The sequence below is a fragment of the Octodon degus genome, unplaced genomic scaffold (genome assembly GCF_000260255.1).
Source record: "Octodon degus isolate 3935 unplaced genomic scaffold, OctDeg1.0 scaffold00034, whole genome shotgun sequence".
In the NCBI taxonomy this organism is placed as follows: Eukaryota; Metazoa; Chordata; class Mammalia; order Rodentia; family Octodontidae; genus Octodon; species Octodon degus.
In genome coordinates, this window is record NW_004524610.1 from 1,235,830 (window position 1) to 1,244,695 (window position 8,866).

The 8,866-nt window shown below is 39.8% G+C and overlaps 1 pseudogene; it reads right to left on the bottom strand.

Annotated features, from left to right (window-relative positions):
• Positions 1-7,284: 7,284 nt before the first annotated feature.
• LOC101560577 lies at positions 7,285-8,577 on the bottom strand (annotated as a pseudogene).
• Between the last annotated feature and the right edge of the window lie 289 nt (positions 8,578-8,866).

Genomic DNA, 8,866 nt, shown 5'->3' on the forward strand with positions numbered 1-8,866 from the left:
TAGTGTATAGTATGTGGGCAAGTTTCCTGCAGTTGCTGTATGCAGCTCTTTGAGCGATTCATTATAAAATATTATAAAATGTATCCTGTATTATATTGCTTCCCTTGGAAAAAAAACCATCACACACACACACACACACACACACGCATGTTCACCCTAATCACAGTATATGGTACACAGTGCACACTTAGGAAGTAAACACTTGAGGTTGTCAAGGAACAAACTCGAGCTGTAATTTAAGCTGTGACATTAAATTGATGTTCTTAAGTGCTCCTCCCCCGTACTCACTGTGCTTGCAGGCAGCCTTTGGCCGCACCAGAATAGAAAGCACCTAGGAAGCGAGTTGCATTTAGTATTTGTCAAAAGGAAACAAGAACACAAAGTGTGTAAAGACAATATTGCAATGCTTTCCAAAACTAGAAACGGTAATGTTTTGGAATTACTTACACCTCTGCTTTTGAAGAGGTTTTGTTTTATTTTGTTTGCAAAACATGCTAGGCAAGTGCTGTGCCACTGAACTATATCCCTGGCCCTCAAAGACTTTTTAAAGATTCAATTTATTCAAATACTGCAAGCTAATATATAGCACTTTTTTTTGGAAAAAGTCTCTTTTGGCTTGAATTATGCAACCTCATGCCAATGCCCTCAGCAAGCGGTTCCTCAATTCTCCTTTTCCTTTTCCTTGGGGAAGCATGCAACACCGCTGGCTCCTTAAGTATGATAATGAGATGTAAATACAGAATCTGAATATAATGAATGTTCTACACATCTGTTTATGTAAATGAGCCATTCACTATGTCTAGGACAATAAAACATGCAAAATAGCCAGGGTTGATGGGAACAATTTTTATTTAAATACAAAGTTAACTGTGTTTCTTCCCTGAAAGCTTGCAGCCTTTTCTTACAATGTTCTTTAATCCCTTGGATGGGAATGTGTGTATTCTGGAGAGATTTCCCTTCAAAGTAGCTTTTCCTTTCCATCCTCAAATGAAATCTGACAGATAAGGCCTATATCATCTTTATAATTCTTTCCATTTTTAAAAAGTATTACCTAAGTTTGAGAATGCACAAGATCCTAAATGTATTTGTTCATGGTCAGTGGTGGATTGTTGGACAAATTCTGTGCTCTGCACACTGAGATCGGAACAGCATGAATTGAGGTGCTTAGTGAATGGAGCTTGCCATGTACACAGGGGAAGCCGCAGAGCCACTGGGGAAACTGAGGCTGTAGCTGCTCTAATGAGGGGACTGATGACCTTCAGAAACAGGGAGGCCTTCCTGGAGGAAGAAGTCTGAGGGGGTCCTGGAATAGTGCATACCCCTTGGGTCAGGACAGGGCAAAGGATGTTCAGAGCAAGCCACAAGGGCCGCACAGTGGGAGCTGGGCCTTGGGCGTCACGGCGCACGTGAGGGCCACACTGGCAGTGAGGCAGTGAGGCTGAAGGGCTTAGCATGCGGCTAGAGCATGAACAGAGCCATGAAAGGGCCTGCCAGTGAGCTGGGGGTGGACATATAACAGTGTTCACAATAGCATCCCACAAAAATGAAACACTTAGGAATCAATCTGACACAGGAAGTAAAGATTTATATGGTGAAAATTATACTGCTCTAAGAAAAGAGACTGAAGAGGTTTTCAGAAAATGGAAATATACCCCTTGCTGCTGGGTAGGAAGAACCAATGTTGTGAAAATGCCCATACTTCCAAAATTGTTATATGGACCCAGTGCAATCCCAATTAAGATGTTACTAGTATACCTCACAGATCTAGAGAAAACATTCCTAAAATTCATCTGGAACCAGAAGAGACCTAGAATAGAAAAATAGTCCTAGGCAACAATGGAAAGGCAGGAGGCACCACAATCTCTGGCTTGAAATTATACTACAAAGTTACTGTGATAAAATCAGCATGGTCCTGGCAAACAAAAACAAAAGCAAACCAGACCAAAACACAAACAGACTTGAGGGGCAGTGGGACAGATTAGAACATAAAGACACAGCTGTAAACACACGCAGCCATCTTGTCTTTGAGAAAGGGGCCAAACATGTTCCCTGGAAGAAAGCTAGCCTCTTTGATAAAAAGTGCTGGAAATACTGACTTTTCGCATGCTGAAGGTTAAAATTAGGCCCATATCTATCATCATGCACAAAACTACTGTCAAAGTGGATCAAAGATTTAAATATTAAAACAGAGACACTAAATCTTCTGGAGGAAAAAATAGGTAGAAATCTTAAGGTTATAGGGATAGGTAGAGAGTTTATGAACAAAAACCAAATTGCATGGGAAATACTTTAAGGAATCAACAATTGAGCTCTCATCTTTTTCAAAATTTCTGCATGTGAAAGGAAATCACCAATAGAGTAAAAAGAAAACTCACAAATTGGGAAAAAATTATAGCTGACTATCTCTTGGACAAAAAACTTCTATCTAGATTATATAAAGAATTTTAAAAAAATCAGGCCTCCAAAATTCAAAGACTCAATCCAAAAAACGGGTATCTGAGAAGAATATATACTTCACAAGTGAAGAAATACAAATGACAAATAAATGTATGAAAAAATGTCCCACATCATTAGTCATTCAAAAGATACAAATTTAAACAATGCTGAAATGTGTAATACTAGGGCCATGCTTGGAATGCCTGTTGTTCTGGTCTAAATGCGTACTGCTTCTAATGTCATATCAATTACTGCTATATTCTCTCTCAAATTAAGGTTTTTAAAAAAGATAATAAAAGAAAACAAAAGAGGGCCAGGGAGATGGCTCAGTAGAATAAGTGCTTGCCTAGAAAGCACAAGGGCCTGAGTTCAATCCCCAGTTCTGAAAAAACAAACAAACAAAAAAAGAGACACAAAAACTATGGCATTTTTATATAGTTAGATTTCTAAATTTCTGCATAAAAATGTGTAATTGTTTATTTTTATTATTTTTCATCTTTTACTTTTTTACACATTCTATAGGGACTTAAAGTTTAGCATATCAATGATTGTTGGAAAATACCTGTTCCATGTTATGTCTAAGGTGTTTGATATTCAGACAGATACTGATGTTAAGCTCAACAACCTATGTTTTAGGGTAATAATATCATTAAGCTTCTCTTCTGGAAGGTTAACAACTTAAGGTTGCAGACCAAAAATTAGAGAAACTCATTTTGGATTGGGTCTCCTTAGAGTGTGCCTAAGGAGAGTCACATGGAGAGAAAACATTTTCTTAGGCTTTCACAGACAGCAAATTGATCAAACAATGGCCATGACACATTCACATGGCTGACACTGACAAAGGATCTACAAACTGCTGTATAGGGTTTCAGGGTAAATCCTGAGGGGATTTGACAGACTTTGTCAGATACAAAAGTTACATTTCTTGTTATATAGGTCCTGCTTTATCCTGGTCTTAACCATCCAGCAGAAAAGTATAAACATGAGGTATTAAAAGTAAAGCCATATTAATATGCTGAGCTGTAAAAGGCTCAAGTCAACAACTTCTGACATTGCCAGTCCTACGGATAACCCACTACTATTATGGACTACTGGACTATATTGTATTATTTTGCTGAATTCATGCACCTACAATATTTGAATGGCAATGGAATACCCATCTCTGACAAAACTAAACAAAAAGGAGGATATAAATGAAGGATTATTATTATTATTATTATTATTATTATTATTATTTTCAGAACTGGGGATTGAACTCAGGCCCTTTTGCTTGCTAGGGAAGCACTTATTCTACTGAGCCATCTCCCCAGCCCCTGAAGAATTATTTTGTAGTGAAAAATACATATATTTGTATATACAAAATAGTTAAAATAGATATACAAATACTTTCTTTTAGTTCAGTGAGAAGAAAGATTTGTACTAATAAGGTTTAGACAGGATATCATGTCTACATCTTGTACTATGAATAACTATTATGAAGACAACAATATGCAATGTATTAATTATTGTAACTGTCCTACTCACCTGTTTTGAAACTGTCTCATTGCTATTTCTTTTCTTTTTCTTTTTTTGGCAGAACCGGGGATTGAACTCAGGCCCTTGCGCTTGCCAGGGAAGTGCTTATTCCACTGAGCCATCTCCCCAGCCCCTCATTGCTATTTCTTTCTCAATAAAATTAATTTTAAAAAAACCAACAATGCTGAGATACCATCTTATGACAGAAAGAATGGCTATTATCAAGAAGTCAACAAATGACAAATGTTGGAAGGCCTTTGCTGGTGGGAGTGCAGGCTGGTATAACCACGATGGAAATCAGTTGGAGACTCCTCAAAAAGCTAGGAATCAAGACCCTATTCAAGCCAGCTATTCCTCTCTTATGTAGCTTTTCAAGAACTCAAAACATTATACCACAGCCATATATGTGCACCTATGTTTACGATAGCGCAATTTGTCATAGCTAAATCTTGAAAAGAATCCAAATGCCCATCAACTGAGGAATGAATAAAAAAGATGTGGTATTTTAATGAAATGGAGTATTAATCAGGCATAAAAGATAAACGTTTGGCTTTTATAGGTAAATGGATGCAACTAGTGACTTTATTGGTAAGCAAAATAAATCAGACCTGCATGTGCAAACATATATCACTAGTGTAAGAACCTGAAAGACTAAATAAAATCTGAAAGTTTCAATAGATATTGTGAAAGGGAGAGAATATGTTTGACAAGAAGGAAAAATTGGAATGAGGAAAAGGACAAAAGAAAGAAGGGAAAAAAAATATATATATATGACAGTTTGGATGATTGTACTGCTGATTTCTGTTGGCCTATTGAAAGGAGCAGTTAATGCTCAAATTCTTAAAAATTAATTAATTCTTAAAAATTTCTCATAACTTTTTTCTTATGACATTTTCATGTTTCTATCTGGTAACCTAAAGAACTAATTTGAAGATAACATTATACAATATAACAGCCATTGTTGAATTCCTACTACTTTGTTTAATAAAATTTTGTATTGTTTTTAATGGTTTTTTTATTTTACCACTTTTTTTTTTTATTCCAGGGAAGGGTCTACAGGGTGTTCAGGGTCTCACTACTAGATCAGACTTATAGTGATCCTCCTGCTTACAGCCTCCCAAGTGCTGGCATTACGGGCGCGCGCCACCACACCCAGTCTCAATTGCCATCTCAGCAGGCCTGAGGGCGGGGCCGGCACGGCAGGCCTGAGGATGAACCCAGGCCCCTGCGCCTGCTTGCAGGTGATTTAATTCACTGAGCTATTTGGCCAGCCCTTATTTTACCATTTTGTAATCTTTAAAAGTAAAATAAAATAAAAATTATAAAAAAAATAATTGCATCTCACTATAGAAGAAATCAGATCAGAAATAATATCTCAGATAAAAAATAAATGACATCAATCATGAAAAAATTGCTCAGCACATCTGAAGAAGGTGCATATTAAACTAAACAGAGGGCAGTAGAAAAATGATCTAAAAATTGAACAATAGAGGAAAGAATTAGAATGCATGAAACGTATCCAAACAAGTATCCAGGAAATTAAGAATTCCATGGAAAGCAGCAAAACCAACTGAACAAAATTGAAGGCACATTTCAGACCCTGAAGACAGTATGGCAGCTAGTGAACTCAGACGGACAGATCTCTTAAAAATAACAAGGAACCAGGAAATAACTCAGCAGCTGCAATATGATGCAAAGAAAAATGATGTAAGATTGATAGCTGTTAAAGAAACAGCAGAAGTCAACACTAATGACATAAAAAGATTATTTGGAGAAATAGCAGAAAATTTCCCAAGCATTGGAAAGGAATCTGACATACAGTTAAGTGAGGCATCTAGAATACCAGTTACCCATAATCAAAAAAATCTACACCTACGCACATAATAATCAAGATCCCAGAAATTCAGCAAAAGAACAAGATATTGAAAGCTGTTAGGGAAGAGAACCAGATCACCTAAAATGGAAAGTCCATCATAATCACATCAGATTTCTCAACACAAACCATGAAATCAAGAAGGGCTTGGAGTTCAGTATTTCACACCCTGGAAGAAAACAACTTCCAACCCAGATTGATGTACCTGCAAAACTATCTATCGAATTTAATGGAGAGATAAGATACTTTTATGACAAAGGAGAATGGAAGAAATTCGTGACCAACAAACCAACACTACAAAGAGTACTGCCAGATATTCTAGAAAGAGACCAAAATGACCACAACTTCAAGAACAACAACAGAAAAGAATCACCACGCAGAGCAAACAATTAAACAGAAGGCAAAAGTAGGGAACCTACAGCAGGAAAACAGCACAACAAAGATAGGCCAATACATATCAGTTATAACCATCAACGTAAATGACCTCAAATCACCAATCAAACAAGCAGACTTCCACAATGAATCAAGAAATAAAATCCAACAATATGCTGTATAAAAGAAACACATTTACATTAAGAAGAAATTCATGGACTGAAACTAAAAGGATGGGAAAAAATACTCCATGTGATAGGAACCCAAACAAAGCAGAGATAGCTGTTCTGGTTGCTAACAATATCAAATTCAAACCCAGAGTGTTTAAGAGATAAAGAAGGTCACTACATACTTGTTAGAAAAAAAACAGCATGAGGAGGAGATAAGAAACATAAATATTTATGCATCCAATTCAGGAACACCCAACTACATAAGACAAATTTTAACAGACATGAAAATCTAATGAGCAATAACGCACTCATAATGGGGGATTTTAACATACCACTGTCACAAAGAGACAGAACAATTAGACAAAAAATAAGCAAAGAACTAAACCAAACTTGTGAAAAAATCGATTTAGTAGACCTTTATAGAGTGTTTCACCCAACAATGCCGGAGTATACATTCTTCCAGCTGCACATATGATGTTCTCCAAAATATGCCATACTAGCATGTAGAGCACACTTGAGTTAATGCAAAGGCACTGAAATGATCTCATGCATATTATCTGACCATAGTGCAATGAAATTGGAAATTATTGAGATAAGAAACAGCAAAAACTCCACAAACACATGGAAATTAAATAACACCCTCTTGAACAATCAATGGGTCACAGATGAAATGAAAGAAGAAAGTAAATAATATTTATTTATGTCCTCCCAGGTACCGGAGTTTTATTTCACAACAGAACCACTGGGAACCTGGCCTTGGGCACACCCACGGCTCCAGAGGAAGCAGGACACGAGGTGACAAGCAATGATCACAGCTGGGATCACGGGCTCCAGGTGGCCCGGATAGCATCTACAGGAGTGGTGGCAGAAGGGAACTAACTACCTGGGCCTGAGGCCTGGGTGCTAGACTGCCATGGCTTATTTGCTCAGGGGGTTTCTGAAGTTCTAGCTGGTGAACTTGGCCTTGCTACCCAGCTCCTCCTCGAATCTGAGGATTTGGTTGTACTTGGCCAGGTGCTCGGATCAGCAGGGAGCGCCAGTCTTGATCTGCCCAGTGCTGAGCCCCACCACTGGCTCATCAATGAAGGTGTTTTCAGTCTCCCTGGACTGGTGAGACCCCATGATGTCCCAGCCATTGGACTGCACCAGCTTGCAGGGACTCAGTCAATGAGCCAACCTGGTTGATTTTGAGCAGCAGGCAGTTGCAGGCCTTCTCATTCACAGCCTTGGTGATGTGTTTGGGGGTGGTCACTGTGAGATTGTCACCCACAACCTGGATTCTGGCTCTGGCCATGAACTTCTGCCAGGCGCCCCAGTCATCCTGGTCGAAGGGGTCCTCAATAGATACCACTGGGTAGTCCTTGATGAAGGACTAATAGAGGTTGCCCAGCTGATGAGGTGAGATGTACCTACTAGGGTCAACAGGAGACTTGAAGTCCAGATCATACTTCCAAGACCTGAAGAACTCCGATGTGGCCACGTCCATGCTAGTAACCACCTTGTCTGAGTAGCTGGCCTTCCCAATGGCCGTCTTCAGCAACTCCAGGGCTTCCTTATTCTCCAGGATGTTGGGTGCAAAGTCACTCTCGTCGCCCACTTTGATGGTGTCCTTGCCATACTTCTCCTTGACGTTCTTCGGGTGTGGTAGATCTCAGCCCCAATGCGCATGGCCTCCTTAAAGCTGGCTGCACCCAAAGGCAAGATCATGGTGTTCTGCATGGCCAGCTTGTTGCCAGCGGGCAAGCCACCACTGATCACGTTGAAGGCAGGGACAGGCAAGATGACCTTGGGGTTGCCTGCCAGTTCAGCGATGTGGTGGTACAGGGGCACCCCCTTCTCTACAGCGCTGGCCTTGCACAATGCAAGAGACACTCCCAGGATGGCATTCTCCCCAGACTTGGATTTGTTCTCAGTCCCATCCATCTCTATCATCAGCTTGTCAATCTTCTCGTGCTCCACGACATTCAACTTCTTGCTAACCAGGGCAGGTGCAGTAGTTTTATTGATGTGCTCAACAGCCTTTGACATACCCTTGCCCAGGTAGCGGGTCATGTCATTGTCACGCAGCTCCAGGGCCTTGTAGATGCCAGTAGAGGCCCCACTGGGCACAGCAGCTCAGAAGAGACCTTTGGAAGCGTAGAGGTCAACTTCCACAGTGGGGTTCCCACAAGAGTGAAAGATCCCTTCGGTGTGCATCTTGAGAATAGACATGTTGGATTTCTGGCTACTGGTCTTGTCACCCAGGAAGAAAAAAAGAGGGTGCTATAGACACCGAGGTGTGCCTAAATAATATTTAAGGATTTTTTTTTTCTCTGAATGCCTTCAGGGCAGGTTTGGCTGGCTAGAGTTGTGGGGATCAAACTACAGCAACCTGGGGCTGAAGGCTTTGTGGAAGCAGCCACTTAAAGAACTGAGCTAGGTCCAGGCCCCCCTAAATAATATTTAAAATCAAATGAAAATGCAGAAACAACTTGCTGGTTTCTGTGGGATGCAATGAAAG